We start from the raw sequence: 15,551 nt of genomic DNA, 5'->3' as shown, positions 1-15,551 counted from the left end.
AAAATTTCAAAAGCATGTCTTTCTAAGCAACAATTTACGAAAACGTTTGAAATTTACATCGGATTCTAGATTCAGCGGAGCTAAAAAATTTTTTGCTTTTTGGTAAATTTACGTTATTTTCATCGGAAATTTACACGATTTCCAGAAAAAATTCCCTTGTTGATTTACATTGGATGAAACGTAAATTTCCAATGAATTTGATGTAAATTCGCATCATTAATGACGTGCACTTTTGGTACATCATTAATGATGTAAATTTACCGGATTTTTTTTTTCTGTGTAGGTTTAATAAACATAAATGATTTGAACGGCATTATATCTAAAGAAATTTTAGGATTATTCCATATCCAACCATTTTTTATTTATTTTGTCAATCGTTTTGATTGACTGTCTCAGTTTCATCCATGGATTACTTTGATTGTGTTTTGACAGGTTTATACCAGAGTTTCACTGGGTAGCAATATACGAGGGGTATAGATTTTGCAATCTTAATGTTTTACACAGTTTTGAAACCCCTCGATCCTATCTGGCAGAAAATCTTGTCTAATTGTTGCAGCTCTCCACCGCTAGAGGCAGGACCGTACGATTCTCTCTTTTTGAAATTAAGTTCCACCTATGTGACCTGAGCGTTTGAGTGTTAATTATATTGCTCATAACTGAGAATAGTATTTTTTCAGTTTGGTAGACACCTGGATAGTAAATAAGCTTACGTAAATAATAAGAAGAATCATATTAAAAAGTTGTCAAAGGCAAACTTATAGGAAATTGGACGAGCTTTCTGGTAAAATTATTTTCGAGACTGAAAAATCAAGTCTGTCATTTAGAAATTGCTAAAAACCATTAAAAGACTATTTTTTCATCATTTTTATTTTTAAAACCGCTGTATCTTCACAAGGATTGTACATAGGATAATGATCAATATGGAGACATTTATGTAAAATTGTCTGGGGAGTCGATTTCCACAATCGGTTTGTGAAAATTTTGGTGCTTTTTGCAGAGAAATACCATCCTGCATTTTTCGTGAGTCTTTTTGTAACATCTTTGGCTATTTACTGAAAAAAATTTGAACAAAAAAAAAATCGTGACATCAGCTTCAAATTTAAGTTTTTAATCTAAAAATTGAAAAATCTCATGGAAGTGTTGTGTATTTTTTCCAGATAGCCCGTCCAATTTCCCACAAGTTTGTCTTTGACCACTTTTTGATACGATGCAACGGCTTTGGGTTACAGTAATTTTTTAATTACAAAATACAAAAATATTTAAATTACTTACGCCCTTCTTAAATGTCATTTTCGAGTACAATTGACTCCATATACAAAAAAAAAATGGTTTATATAAGCCTAGGATAAGATGTCTAAATAGTTTCATTGAGATCGGAGAGGGTCGGTACAAAAGTACCAGAAAAATTCCTGATTTGAGCTGGAATTGCTCTAAAGTGTTCAAAGTAATACATAGCTCACATAAAAGTGAGCAAGCAACTCTTCATTGTTGATACATCTAAAAATGTTGATTTTATAGCTGAAAATGGCAAAAATGATGAGAATTGGTCGAACGGCTTAGAGTGATTGAAATGGGTATATTTCCCCTATAACAAAAAGAAAAGTAATTTCGTAAATTTATTGATATTTTTGCTCCCTTGCACCCCCTGGACCATGACACGACAATAGACGACAATAGGTGAGATTTCAGCTCTGGGTTTCATGACCAGAAAATAGATAAAAAGCAAGACTGTATGGAGGTTTATCATATATCTCGAATTTGAAACCAAAAATCAAGAATCTCTAAAACCTATGACTGAAGCATGGAAAGTAGCTCAAAAACAAGTCTTGAACTAGGGGAAATTCTCGTATGTTTGGCAGGTTAAGCACTCGCTCCTAACTCCATCCAATTTGCTGATTTTCACTATTCAAACAACTAATTTTGCAAAACTTTTGATAAAAACTTGCTTGCTCACTTCTTCTTATTCACTCGATTTCAGTTGAAATCGCTTTTAATTAGCTTTAATTGAATGTCAAAGTTCTGACATGCCAACATTAGAGGCACGCTGAAATTAGATGCTGTTCCCCTACATTTGACCAAAAGTCGAAGTTCGTTTACAAAAGCACAGCCTTGACTAGGGGAAATATGCCCATTTTAAGCCTAATAAGCGGTCGTGTTTGAATGATGCTGGATAATCTGGATTGTTCCATGAAATTCACTAAAACCAAGTACACCAACGAGTAGAGCAACTTTTTGTGAACATTTCTGTTTATTTTCACTTTTATTAAAAGTTATGCTATTCCTTTAACAAGCATTAAAAAAAAAAATTTCAAAAATGCATTCAAATCAGTCGAGTGCATTGGGCCACGCCCATTTATTCTATTTTCAGCTTAGTTCTTTTTTTCTTCCAGCGCTTTTTTGGGTCTGCTTAGTGCTGCCAAAATTGATGAAATTTTAAGCGAACACTCACGAAAAGTAGCATTTATAGCGAAAGTTTCCTGGCAGCACTTGCTCACTCCAACAGGCACTGCACCAGCATGTTGGTGGTGTTGGTGGCCACCCTTTGTTCTTTATTTAACTTCGCTCCTCGCTCGGTTTTCTTCAGCCTTCGATTGGAATGGGTATTCATAATTCAAACGTCAGAAGACTTAGCGCGTTTGTTTTTTTGATGGTGCTTGCTAATTATTTACATTTTTCGGGATTACTTTTCAAGTGAGTGACTAACTAATGTGCAAAAGAACATGTTGCCAGTAGTTGGAAGCAATTTTATATCTTAAGCGCTTTGAAATTGTTAGCGCAAGTGAAAAGATATTGATGGCGACTTTCGTTAAGCAGATAACCTCTGATCTTGCGTGTGGATGTGTGTGCCACCAAAATGATGAGAAATGGTCTCGCAAAATAGAAATTATGATCAAAAGTGCATTAAATTTGATCTTTTTGATCAGTAAATGGCATAAATTTGCGTGATTGCTCGAGGCGGTGCTGTTGCTGGTAAGTTTATAGCCTGAAAAGTATTTTTGGAGCTTTAATCGAGCATCAAACTCTCCATATGACGAAGATAGGTGTTTGATTAGAAAGGGTATATTTCTCCTATTTACAAACACTGGCTCCCATTCAACCCTGTAACCTTCTTGAGTCGCTACCACTTGGCAAACTTCGCGATATATTCCAGCTTTTGCTTCGGAATAATATTCGGTTCGCACTTGCAACACCGACTGCAGCTCGTTAATAACCCTTACTCTCTTCCCCTTCCTGTCTCAAATTATGCCTTCCAGTTCCTCAGTTAAGGTGGCACATTTGCGTGAGTGTGTGTGTGTCACTGACGTCAGTATCCGCGACAGCAGCAGGGTGCAAAGTGCATTTTCCCGGAGTCATCTGGTTCCAGAGGAAAGGCTCGCCCCACAGGAGGTGGAAGCTCAACATTTTATGACCAACCACCCGCGACTAACGGCAGGAGGGAGCAAAATCGCGGAAGTGCATTTAAGTTATTAGAAAATAAATTAAAGTGATTTTTCTCGTCTCGTGTGCACCGGTGCAATTGGTGTCATAAAAAGCGACGCCTGCGGCCAGCTCAGAAAGAGAGGGGGGTTTGTGTAATTGAGTGCAACTAATGGGCGGTACAACAACTGATCCCCCATCTGTAGCGATAGAGGGAGAATCCAATCGCGCTGGAAAAAGAAGCTTTTCCGGTGGAAACGCCACCCCACAGGAATGCTCAGCTCAGTGGGATATACCAAGTTGGCTGACGTAGGCAGCCAGGCAGGCAGTTCTGTTTATCATTTAAACCCCTTAATAATACCCAATGAAAGACGGCTTTCTTGAGCTGGGGCGTTTGAGAGAGAGAGAGAGTATAAGACTGGTTCAGGTTTTAATTAGGAATAAAAGTCCTGAGAAGTCAAGTTGCTACAATTATAATTCAAGATTTTTATCATCGATTTATTTTTTTACAATTTTTGCTAAATTTAGTCAAAATCCTAATATAATACACTTGACTTCTCAATTTTCATTGTTTACCTCATTTTAAATTGGCGAAAAGAAATACCACTGGAATAGATGTAAATTTCCACTTTTTTAGAGGTAAAATTACACTTTTTCTGACAAAAAAGATGTACTCGTTTTCTCGTGTAATATTACCACAACATTTTTTCACTGTAAAAACACATGGTAAATATGTATAAAAAAAACTTTAATTTACAGTCTGAACCAGCTTACTCCCATTCCCCGGAAGTGGCTTGAGTAACTTCCGGAATCTGTCCCCCAGGTCCCGGGACACATTGTGCGCGACAGGGCGAAACCACTGCCGCTGATGACTCCATGCCCCTTCCCCCTTCCTCTTTTGAGCCAAGCCAACATCCATTAGGCGCAATCTAATAAAGTAAATTGGATGACTATACTGGCTCCACGGGGAACAATGTCTCACTCTCTCTCGCTGGGTTGAGCTTTATTTCAAGGGATGATATCGATTTCGCAACAGCAGCCTCCGCGTTGTAATCACGATCGCTGGATTTGTGTGTGGAGCTGTGGAGGGAAATTCAAAGGAAGAGGATTCCCCCAGACAGGGTTGCCAGAAATAGGTTATTTTTAGAACTCCACCACGGTGCTCAAAATACCGCAATTATGAAAATAATGCAATCCGAGATTTTGGGGTCCATCGATTCCTTACGCCATAGCGCACCTCTGTGCAAAAATTATAAACATTCACTGATGTAGTTTTCGAGATAAGAAAATCTATAAAATCTATATAATTTTAGCACTTTAAAGAATTTCCTAGAAAAAGTCGGAAATAACATTTTAAAATGGCTGTATCTCCAGAACTGCATCAGCACACCTTCTGAAACTTGACCCAAAGATACTTGACAGTCATATGAATCAAAATTCATTATTATCTCTAAGTCAATATACTTTAAAGTGCTGAAATTATATAGATTTTATAGATTTTCTTAAAATCTTAAAATTTAAAATTGGAAATAACATTTTAAAATGGCTGTATCTCCAGAACTACATCAGCAAACCTTCTGAAGCTTGACCCAGAGATACTTGACAGTCATATGAATCAAAATTCATTATTATCTCGAAGTCAATGTACTCTGAAGTGCTGAAATTATATAGATTTTAAAGATTTTTTTTAGAAAAAGTCGGAAATAACATTTTAAAATGGCTGTATCTCGAGAACAGCTGATAGCAAACCTGCTGAAACTTGACCCAGAGATACTTGACAGCAGGCCTGCAAAATGTTTCCAACCCAGCGTACATATGAAGCAAACCAAAATGTCAGTTCACTGCTAGCATGTGACTGTAAGCCTACTGTGTCCGTTCAACCACTGCCGCCTGACTCGTGCCGGTCGGCTGCTGGAGAATGAGAGACGTGAAAAAATGAGCTACACTCACTCGATTCGTGTCGTATGACTGACTCGTAAAATGCTCTCTAAACACTATTTTGACTATTTTTAAACAATTGAATGGTTCTAGACTGTGCAAAACACTTAAAACAACCATAACTTATATTCAAAATTACATTTCCACGCATAAATGCCAACTTTTTGTGTAAAAACTTGTTTCTTTATGTGTGTGCGTGCAACGTCGAATGAGCGTTGGTCGACTACTGCCTCGCATTGCAGCTGCTCAGTGAGCTAGGGCACTCACGACTGAGTCGGGTTTGTTTATGTCACGGTTTTGCGGTTCAGTGAATGGATCTGAAAAAATCGTGTATGCGTCGCCGAGGACCCCTGACATTTTCAGCTCTGCTTGACAGTCATATGAAGCAAAAAACATCATTATCTTGTTTTGCTTATTCTTTGAAATGATAAAATTATATCGATTGTTTTGGTTTTCTTATTGAAAATCGGATGTAACTACCGCATCTTAAAGGGCTTTATCTCGCAAACAACATCAGCGAATATTTTTATTTTTTGCACAGAGGTGCGCTATGGATGCATATGCTATGCATATTTGTTTTTTTTTTTTTTCATAATAGCGGGATTTCGGGCACCGTGTTCGTAGCTTGCCGCGAATCTGGCTGGGGCTCTGGTTGGAAAGGGAAAGCTTTCTAAAATTCCGGTGAGTTCCGAGGGGGAGGCAGAAGGATCTTTATTCTAATAAAGGGAAAATTTATGGGAAAGTTCAAGGTAATAACGCGAGGTCTTGGATCCAGTCAGTCAGGCAAGGTGGTGGTTGGCGTTATTGTGGTGATTAATTTATCGGAAAAGTTGCTGATTCTGGAGATTTTCAGGGAAGTTTCGAGGAGTAGGTATCAGTTTGCTTACCAATGAAAGTATGCTTCAAAGTCAAGTTTGCGATAAGGTAATTATTGGGTAGAGGTTTTACTTTAAAAAGCTATCAAGAGGCATTATCAGTATAACCTTCTTAAAACGATTTTTTCTGAGATTCTTAAAAGAAACCGAATATCTCCACTTTTTAGTTTGAAATATCAGCGGGATTATTCCATGATCCTAAGTCACTATTCCGTGACTCTTTTCCCATATTTTCAACCAATATCATGTCCACTGTAATAACCCCTAATTTAAGTCCAACCCGCTATGTTCACGATGTTCTCATCACTGTAACCAATCACGACCGTGACACATTTCCGAGGCCGGCGGAGCTGGATCCAGGCTGGTTGATTGCATCGCGTGAGGAAACGAGTAAATCAATTTATGCTGCCAGCAGAGCTTTTTCCCCCCCCCCCCCCCCCATCTTATTTTTGCTGCAATTTATGAACCATGGCGCGAGGATCATCAACATTGTCCTGCCACCAACCAACGTGGTCGTCCCGTGCTGCAGTGCCCAAGGACAATGCGCGCTTGCAAGAATGTGTCCTCGAAGCCGTCACCGTTACGTCACATCACGCGCTCCGGGGAAGGGTTCTCGTCGTCCCTTTGGAGCTTAATTCTGATGCTCTGCAGCAGAATGCCAAAGTTACGACGCGGTGGTGTTTGTGTCTCTGTGTGTGTAAGCTACTTATAATGTGCTTTTCCATGTTTCGCCAAACACACGTGCAATATTGCGATACGATTACGGTAGGGTGGTACTTGGAAATTTCTTTTACAAAAATGTTAGAACACTGCGCAGTGGAATGTAGAAAACTTTCTATTGAAACACTGTTGTCAAACTTGAAATCACTTCCGAACAAAATACCAAACCATCACCCTAGCAAAAAATCATCCAGAATCCAGCTGTTGGGGCTCTGGATGCATTCAATAAGTGGATTATAAAACTATTTCGTGCAGCTCACAGGCAACGTCGTTGATTGATGGATAGTGCCCACCTTCCAATAGCAACTGCCGAGAGATCTGGTTGCATCAACTCGTCGCTGTTGTGTTATCTTGTCGCACGTGCATTTTGGGCCAAATTGAGTTAAGAACGCCATTATGTGCAGCTCACAATGCTTCAAGTTTTGATCTTCACAGATTCCCAAAATTCGATTTCAAGTGCGACGACTGGCCAAAGGAATTTCAGGTCGGAATGCGTTTGACACACGTACAATGCACCGAATGGTCAATTAAACAAAAAGGGTTTTTGTTATTGTTTACATCGCGCTCGGAACGCGTGCGACCAGATAGCACGCCAGCGTCGAACTATTAAATATTCTGGTCGTGGTAGTAAGAGAAAGAAGTCTCCGAGATGATACCCAACGCTGACGTTAAGCTCCAAGCAAAAGTGTCGAAGCATGTGAGCTTAATGTTTGTTGGGATTATAAGTTTGAGAGATTTTAACTAGAAAAAAATGAACTCTCATAGTAATAAAATCAATTCGACGTGATCGTACTATTCTGTCGTATGTCGCAGTTTGACGTACTAGACTACTTACCCAAATTCAGCCTATCAATACTTTTAATTCATAATTCCAATTTTTAATGTTAATATATGAAACACTCGAGAAATTATCCGATCTTTTCGAAAATAATATTTTTCAATCTAGACTGACATTTCGAAAGGGCGTTTTATTCAATGTTTGGCCCTTTTGAAAAGTTAGTCTTGATTTAAAAAAAATAAAATATTGTTTTCGAAAACATGGTGGGTTGTTTGGGTGTTGTTTTCGAGAAAATGGTGGGTTGTTTGGGTGAGACTTCATCAACATAAATTTTCCTGTTTTTAGTCACTTGCATGGCAATATCTCAGCTACTAAGGGTCGTATCAACAAAGTTCAATAGTGCAAAAAATAGAGAATTTTCTCAGCTTTTCAAAAACTATTTTTTTAAAAAGTGGGCATGCACAAATTTAAAAAAAAATTAAAACTTCGACTATTTTCAAAAAAGTCACCTAAAAATTAATTTAACTTGAAAACGGTGCACTTTATCAAAATTTCACTAAAGAGCAATACTCTACGAAATCGGCGGATTTCGACCATTTTTATTTTTTTTATTTTTTTATTTGACTTTAACATTGTGGGGGCCTTCCCTATGACCAAATAAGCTATTTTGCGTCATTGGGTGGCTTCGGCAAAGTTGTAGGTATTGTTGAGGACTTTTGAGAAAAAATAGGTACACGGAAAAAAAATTTTTTCACTAAAACTCAATTTCCCAAAATACGTATTTTTTGATTTTCGAGATTTTTTGATATGTTTTAGGGGACAAAAATCCGCAACTTTTGAGCCATAGAGAAACATGGTAAAAAAATCTGCCGCTGAGTTATAAATTTTGAAAAACAGTGATTTTTGGAAAAAATCGAAGTTTTATGCAAAAACAAGTTTGACATTATTTTTAATGCAAAATTTGCAATCGAAAAGTTCTTTACAGATTTTTTGATAAAGGGCTCTGTTTTCAAGATATAGCCACCGAAAGTTTGATTTTATCGAAATATTTGCAATTTCTCATTTTTTAAAAATAGTGACCATAAGTGACCATTTCTAAAAATATTTTTTTTGAAAAGTTCAGAAAATTTGCTATAAAATTGTTTAAGAGACATTGAAGATTGGACCTCGGGTTACTGAGATAGAGCCGCTTTAAGAAAAAGAAACACGAAGTTTTCTTAATCTCACCAAAATAACCCACCATTTCCTAATGACGATATCTCAGCAACTAATGGTCCGATTTTGTATGTTAATACATGAGAAATTCGTGAAATTTTCCGATCTTTTCGAAAAAGATATATTATTTTTTTAAATCAAGACTAGCATTTTAAATAGGCGTAATATTCAATGATTGGCCCTTTTAAAATGTTAGTCTTGATTTAAAAATTTTCAAAATATTTTTTTCGAAAAGATCGGAAAATTTCACGAATTTTATATGTATTAACATTGAAAATCGGACCATTATTTGCTGAGATATGGTCGTTAGAAAATGGTGGGTTGTTTTGGTGAGATTAAGGGGTTGCATACATGTAAATCGGCAAAAATATCAGAGGTCGGTTTGAGCACATAATTAAACTTTTTTTCAAAATCTGTTTTCAGGGCATTAAAATATACATTTTCATCTATTAACAAAACAAATTTGAAGACATTTGGTTGTATCATTGGCGAGATATAGCTATTTGAAGTTGGCAGTTTCAGAAAACGGGTGTCACGATATCTCAACATTGCTTCGACCAAATCGGCTCAAAATTTTGGCGAAGACTCGTTAAACCAGTCCCGTGTGCATGACGAAGGCAGATTTCCAAAAAGTTCATTTAAAAAAAAGAGAAAAATGTTTTTCAGTTTTTCATATAAATAATCGCCAGTTTTTGATTTTTTTATTTTTTGAAAATTCAAAATTTCAAAATCGGGCTTCGTCATGCACACCGGACATCTCTTGGGAGTCTTCACCCAAAATTTCAGCCAATTTGGTCTATCCCATCTCGAGATATCGTGGCACCCGTAAATCAACTTGGTGTTCAGAGAAAAACGCTCAGAAAGTTAGACAGTTGGCTTTGCGCATGGCAAAATTCTGAGCTTAAATCGTCTCTAACTCAGTTAAATCATGAAATATCTTCATGAAACTTCCAGGAGTGATTGAAAATCATCTTTTAAGTGGATTTAATAAATTTTCTGTAATATGATTTTTTTTTTGATTTTCTACATGGTAACCCCTTAAGAAAACTTCAATTTTCGTGTTTCTTTTTCTTAAAGCGGCTCTATCTCAGCAACCCGAGGTCCAATCTTCAATGTCTCTTAGACAATTTTATAGCAAATATTCTGAACTTTTCAAAAAAAATAAAAATATATTTTTAGAAATGGTCACTTATGGTCACTATTTTTAAAAATTGAAAAACTGCATATATTTCGCTAAAATCAAACTTTCGGTGGCTATATCTTGAAAACGGAGCCCTTTATCCAAAAATCTGTTGGGTACTTTTCGATTGCAAATTCAATTTTGCATTAAAAAATAATGTCAAACTTTTTTTGCATGAAACTTCGATTTTTTCCAAAAATCACTGTTTTTTTTTAAATCGTAACTCAGCGGCAGATTTTTTGACCATGTTTCTCTATGGCTCAAAAGTTGCGGATTTTTGTCCCCTAAAACATATCAAAAAATCTTGAAAATCAAGAAATACGTATTTTGGGAAATTGAGTTTTAGTGAAAAAAAAAATGATTAAAAAATCTGCAATTTTTTCCATGTACCTATTTTTTTCTCAAAAATCCTACAATTGATCAGAAAATTCACTCAAAAGTTACAGCTGTTTGAATATGTACATACCATTTTTGTATGGACAGCAGCCAAAATTGTATGGAGACTTGTATGGATGAACCAATCACACAAAATAGTTTATTTGGTCATAGGGAAGGCCCCCACAAAGTTTGAGATAAATCAAAAAATACAAATAAAATCCATTTCCGGTTTTGGTAGAGAATTGCTCTAAAGTAGTTTTTGATTGCAAATTTGATTTTACATCGAAAAATGAAGTTGAAAAATTTTTGCGACCAATTTTTCGATTTTTTTTTAAAATGTGTATTGATTTAAAAATTCATAACTTGGTCAAACAATTTTGGCACATTCTGGAAACATCTTAAAAGTTGGCAATTGATGTCCCCTAAAAAATATAAAAAAATGATAAAATAAAAATTTTGTTTTTTTGCCGATCAAGTTTAAGTGACAAAAAGTCAAATTTAAAATCAGCAAGTAATTTTTTTTATGGAGTGTCATTTTTCTTCAGTGTAATTTCACCCATACCTACAACTTTGCCGAAGACACCAAATCGATCAAAAAAATCCTTCAAAAGATACAGATTTTTTTCATATATCATTTTTGTTTGGCCAGCTGCAAAATTTGTATGGAAAATTATATGAACAAACTTTTATATGGACTTCTTTGGGCATACCGAAAGCACCATTAAGGTTTCAGCCGGATTAGAAAATGCAAAAATTAAAATAAAAAAAAGACCGATTTTGTAGAGAATTGATCATATAAGAATTTTCGAAAAAATCTGGTCTAAAACAGTAAAAACCTTGAATTATTAAAATACTTTAAGCATTTTTCTTTAATCATCATAACTTTACCAAGAACCCTCGATCCAGCTGTTGAGTTCCTGGATGCATTCAATAAGTGGATTATAAAACTATTTCGCTTCTCTTGCCGGCAGGCAGAGGGGGGATATGCCATGGATTGATGGATCATACCCACCTTCCTGTTGCAACAGCAGCCGAAGCTTGGTTGGATCAACTATTAGATATTCTGGTCGTTGTTGTGAGAAAGCAGTTCCAAGATGCCGCCTTATGATGACATTAAGCTTCTCGAAATATCGAAGCATGAGTTGGTTGAGAGTTGTGATCAAGCAAGTTTGAAAAACCCAAAGCGTTAAAACTGTTGAAAACTCAATAAAGTTAAATTATCAAGACGCAAATTTCATAAAGGAACAACAGCTTCGGAAACACAGCCCATCTATTCTTTCAAGCGTCAGATTCATTCTTCCAAGTGGTGGCGCCAGGACAAACCGGACCGGACCGAAAGGCCAAACTTACCGCCTCATCGAAGCCACTAATGAATGGCCGCACGTTAATGGTCAGTGGGCTTCTACCTTGGTCCGTTGGCATCCGGTCGTTGTCGCCAGGCTGCTTCCTGGTTTCGACGTCGCGACGCACCACAACAGGGAAGGACACACACGCACGAACAGGACATTTGTTGCGGGATTCGGGAAACTGGCCAGACCGGCACCATGTTCTTGGTGAGCTGTCCGGGAAGGTCCCGTAAGTGTCCAGGGCAAGGAAAGTTTGGGCTGTGAATTAACGTGAATGTTTTTTTTTTTTTTGGTGCATGCACCTATTTTTGTACCATATGCACCTATTTTAGACCTAAAGAAAACTTCAAAAGAAAGCAAAGTCGATTTTCGACCTGTTTGCTCCTATTTTCGACCCACCAAAAACCGCAACTTTGACCACCTAGGAGCGTATTCCAGCAAAAGAACCGCACCAAGGACTCGCGGCGGACTCTGCGTCATAAAAAAAAGCTGTAGCAATTATCTAGGATACTTCAGTGTCGCGCCCGGGTCGGGCCATCAAGCGACGTGCAATTTACCTCCGGCTATTGAAGGAAAAATTTAGTACCATTTAACCGGGCACAAAACGGTCGTGAAAAGTGTGGGAGCAGCGAGGGTAAGTTTTTTCTCTTTGCAAACTGAAAAAAAACTGAGCAAAAACCAGGTCAAGCTCGATCGGTTAGCGTGTGGTGGGAAAAATTGCGATAAATTTCCTCGGAAAAAAATCAATTTCTGCTCCGGAGCTCAAAACTGACATCTCATTATGGGGAGGTTTGTGTCTGTGTGTGGGAACATGGAACATGAATAACGTCAGCGCGGAAGAAGCCGGCGAAAATCCATTTCCCGCGTCGCTCATCTTTTGGCTGACACGTTAATGGCCTTCTTGAGGGGGTTTAATGAGAAAGGAACTATCTCCGGGAAAAGAAACGTTGGATATCACCTTAAAAGCGCTTATTGCACCAATACATGCTTACTTGCGACGCGTCGCAGCTGTCATTCGTGAGAGCATAATAATAAGGTGCGCTCAAGATAATTTTGTATTGGTGTAATACTCTCTCTATTCAAAAGCTGTTCCATAACAAACTGAGTAGATGATAGCTTATCATGGATTTTCCCGGAAATTCCACCATCAGAAATTCCCGGAATTTTCCCTGCTTCAAAGCAAGCAGCATAGTTTCCTCTCCCCGGCATTGATACTATTTTTCATCCTGTGAGGAGAGGTATCATCTTGTTGTTCCTTCCTGGCGCAAGACAACGACTTGCTGGAAATTGAGCTTTTAGCTTCGTTCCTTCTCCACCTGAGCACGGAAAACGACACAACTTTCTCAAAACAACAACCCCCTGGCACAGAAGCGGAAAAAGGGGAGCAGTTCTCTACGGAATCAGTCTTATTTCTTTAATTTTATTTTTTGTATTTTTTAATCCGGCTGAAACTTTTTTGGTGCCTTCGGTATGCCCAAAGAAGCCATTTTGCATCATTAGTTCTTTCATGTAATTTTCCATACAAATTTGGCAGCTGTCCATACAAAAATGATATGTGAAAATTCAAAAATCTGTATCTTTTGAAGGAATTTTTTGATCGATTTGGAGTCTCCGGCAAAGTTGTAGGTATGAATATGGACTACAATGTAAAAAAAATGATACACGGTAAAAAAAAAATTGATTTTTTATTTAACTTTTTGTCACTAAAACTTGATTTGCAAAAAAACACTATTTTTTTATGTTTTACATCCCAACTTTTCAGAAATTTCCAGAATGGGCAAAAAATTTTTGACCGAGTTATGATTTTTTGAATCAATACAGATTTTTTCAAAAAATCGAAAAATCAGTCGCAAAAAAATTCAACATTATTTTAAAAATTTCATCATTATTTTTTGATATAAAATCGAATTTGCAACCAAAAAGTACTTTAGTGATTTTTTGATAAAGTGCACCGTTTTCAAGTTATAGGCATTTTTTATTAACTTTTTTGAAAATAGTCGCAGTTTTTCATTTTTTTTAATTAGTGCCCATGTTTGCCCACTTCTGAAAAAAATATTTTTGATAAGCTGAGAAAATTCTCTATATTTTGCTTTTTTGAACTTTGTTGATAAACCCTTAGTTGCTGAGATATTGCCATACAAGTGTTTGAAAACATAAAAAATGATATTTTCTTAATCTCACCCAAACAACCCTCCATTTTCTAATATCGATATCTCAGCAACTAATGGTCCGATTTACAATGAAAAACTATGAAACATTCGTGAAATTTTCCGATCTTTTCGAAAAAAATATTTTCAAAAATTTAAAAGCAAGACTAACATTTCAAAAGGACGTAATATTGAATGTTTGGCCCGTTTGAAATGTTAGTCTTGATTTAAAATATTTTTTTCGAACAGATCGGAAAATTTCAAGAATGTTTCATATTTTGATATTGTAAATCGGATCATTAGTTGCTGAGATATCGGCATTAGAAAATGGTGGGTTGTTTGGGTGAGACTTAGAAAACATCATTTTTTTATGTTTTCAAACACTTGTATGGCAATATCTCAGCAACTACGGGTCGTATCAACAAAGTTCAAAAAAGCAAAATATAAAGAATTTTCTCAGCTTTTTGAAAATATTTTTTTCAGATGTGGGCAAACATGGGCACTAATTTTAAAAAAAAATTAAAAACTGCGACTATTTAAAAAAAAGTTAATTAAAAATGCCTATAACTTGAAAACGGTCCACTTTATCAAAAAATCACTAAAGTACTTTATGATTGCAAATTCAATTTTATATCGAAAAATAATGTTGAAAAATTTGTGCGACCGATATTTCGATTTTTTGAAAAAATCTGTATTGATTCAAAAAATCATAACTCGGTCAAAGATTTTTGGCCCATTCTGGAAATATCTGAAAAGTTGGCATTTGATGTCCTCTAAAACATATAAAAAAAATGAAAAATAGTGTTTTTTTTGCAAATCAAGTTTTAGTGACAAAAAGTGAAATTAAAAATCACCAAAAAAAATTTACCGTGTATCATTTTTTTTCAGTGTAGTCCATATCCATACCAACAACTTTGCGCAAGACACCAAATCGATCAAAAAATTCCTTCAAAAGATACAGATTTTTGAATTTTCACATATCATTTTTGTATGGACAGCTGCCAAATTTGTATGCAAAATTATATGAACGAACTAATGATGCAAAATGGCTTCTTTGGGCATACTGAAGGCACCAAAAAAGTTTCAGCCAGATTAAAAAATACAAAAAAATCGAATGACCAAAATCTCAGAGAATTGCTCAGGGAGCTTTTGGTAGGAAATCCATTATGATTCAATTTAAGATAAATAATTTATCGAAATAATGAGGCCAACAAGCCATACACGGACAAGAAGGAGAGAGAGAGAGAGAGAGAGAAATTCTCGAGCATCGTTGGGAATGCTCGCTGCGCTCAAGTATTTCCCCGTTTGGCCAATGGCCGGGTCGAGAAGTCAAAGGATGCAACGGAATTCTTGGATTTTCTTTTTGTTCTGTCTGGAATCAAAATGGAAACAACAGACTATTTAATCTACGGCGTCTAGCTGGAAATTGTGAAATTGTGCTGAAACAAGGTCATAAGGCTTTTTTGATAATTGAACTCATCAATCAACAGATGGTTTCCTCCATCTTCATCAAACCTAGCCTTAAGCTGTGCACAGATTTCCTCCAGAGGACAAACC

At 36.4% G+C, this 15,551-nt stretch overlaps 1 protein-coding gene across 8 annotated transcripts in view; it reads right to left on the bottom strand.

Annotated features, from left to right (window-relative positions):
• The window catches only part of LOC120423869 (fasciclin-1), a 634,253-nt gene that overhangs the window by 316,214 nt on the left and 302,488 nt on the right, over nt 1-15,551 (bottom strand). The window lies entirely within an intron of this gene.

The sequence above is a fragment of the Culex pipiens genome, chromosome 1 (assembly GCF_016801865.2).
Source record: "Culex pipiens pallens isolate TS chromosome 1, TS_CPP_V2, whole genome shotgun sequence".
In the NCBI taxonomy this organism is placed as follows: domain Eukaryota; kingdom Metazoa; phylum Arthropoda; class Insecta; order Diptera; family Culicidae; genus Culex; species Culex pipiens.
This window is presented reverse-complemented; position numbering and strand designations above follow the sequence as displayed.